Genomic DNA, 1,923 nt, shown 5'->3' with positions numbered 1-1,923 from the left:
AGATTATGGCTCTTGACGGAAAGAAGAACCAGACACATCCTCATCTGCTCCGTCACTTTGCACAGATGCATATAGAAGCAAACATGGCATCCGACAGCTTCACTTACTTCACGGATGGGTCAGTAGACCAGCAGGGACAAGAAACCGGAGCTGCAGTTAAAGCAGGAAACTCTGTATATAGTTGGAGACTCTCAAATGGGTGTTCGACTTTACAGACTGAGATGCTAGCCATTCAAAAGGCTTTGGAACATGCTCTTGCTGAACACCGACAGCATGTTATCATCCATACAGATTCGAGAACCGCCATTGAAACCTTGCAACAAGGACACATATGTGATAACATCCATCTGATCACCAATGTCTTATCATTCATGCACACACTCCAACGCCAAGGCCGACGGGTACTTATCAACTGGGTGCCAAGTCATGTGGGACTATTAGGTAATGACATTGCAGACGAAGCTGCAAAACTTGCTACTAAGAGGAGGAATGTAGACATTTACATACCACAGAGTCTCTCCCAGATGAAGAAAGTGATTCGAAACAGAGCAATGCGAAAGATGTACAGTGACCACAACACAGCAGTTGCAACATCAGGATCTGCGGGTTGGTACAAGGATTCAACCAACTACGAACCACTTAGTTTGATGAAAGGGGGCAGTAGAACAACAGAAGTGCACTTACATCGCATCAGGCTTGGATACCCATGTGCATGGGAAATAGGCTTACGGGTTCCGGAAGGTGAGAGGAAATGTCAACACTGTGGAGAACTGCCCGTCAGACCACTGGAACATTATCTAACACAGTGCACAGTTACAAACCCGTTAAGATTTCACCTTCGATTCAACAGAGCAGAGGAAGTTGTTAAACACATATGGCAAAATCTTACTGAAGCGACCCTACGAGTCATACATACTCATCCTCCGGCCAAGTAAAACAGAAACAAGCATCACTTAGTGGGCCAGCCAGAGGCTTAGGGCCCGCGCAGGATTATCCCTGCTAAAAAGAAAAAAAAAAAAAAAAAAAAAAAGGTATTCACTGGAATAGCAGGATTTAGCTGTATAAAATATTTCCAGCAAATAATAATATATGGATTAATCGACTATAAATCTATGATCAGGTAATAATTCTTATTAAAGAATGCTCAAGTAAAGTGAATTTAATGCAATTCACGTAAAGGTAAACATTTTCCCCCAGCTGTGTGGGTTGATGCAACAGTCCGCCATAATTTCTAGGGAAAATGAGTTATTACTACGCTTTAATAAAATGAACTCAAGATTACTAAACTATTGGTTAGTAGAGTTAGTGGATTATAATACATAGTACAAGAATAGTTTCTTTAAGTACTAAGTGTTAGTAAATAAGTGTTGGAAATTTCCAACACTTGATTGTTCCTCAGATGACTGGACAATCATCCTACAAATCAGACTTCCATTAACTGAGCCATTACTGCTTCCACTATGCAGCACAATAGGCGTACACTCGTTTTTTTTTTTAACTTCCACTAAGGGGTTTCACTACTCACGTTCAGAAGCTTACACGTGACTCTAATCTAGCGATCTTAACACTGAAAGTCCATCAGGGCAATACACATGGTCACTGGAATCTCCAAAACGTGTCGTAGTATCGTTAATTTATTCTTGCTGAAGGAAATTATGTCGTTTAAACTCCAGCAATATCTCAGCGTTCCGGTTCCAGTAATAATTACTGGTGTGAGGATAACAATACTTCAGGACAATGGCTAATAGAGGCCTTCCTTCGAGCTCTTGAAGACGGCCTGCTTTCTCCCTAAATGTCCTGACGAGAACGTCAGCACAAGGCGCTTCATTGAGCAGCTGCGGGCACCTTGTGGATCCTATGACTTCATTTCGTCTTGGTCAAAGAGAACCACAGGCCTCTCCCGCCACTTTTATACTCCTCTCT

This window comes from Procambarus clarkii, chromosome 29 (genome assembly GCF_040958095.1).
Source record: "Procambarus clarkii isolate CNS0578487 chromosome 29, FALCON_Pclarkii_2.0, whole genome shotgun sequence".
NCBI classification, from domain to species: domain Eukaryota; kingdom Metazoa; phylum Arthropoda; class Malacostraca; order Decapoda; family Cambaridae; genus Procambarus; species Procambarus clarkii.
Note: the sequence above shows the minus strand (reverse complement) of the source record.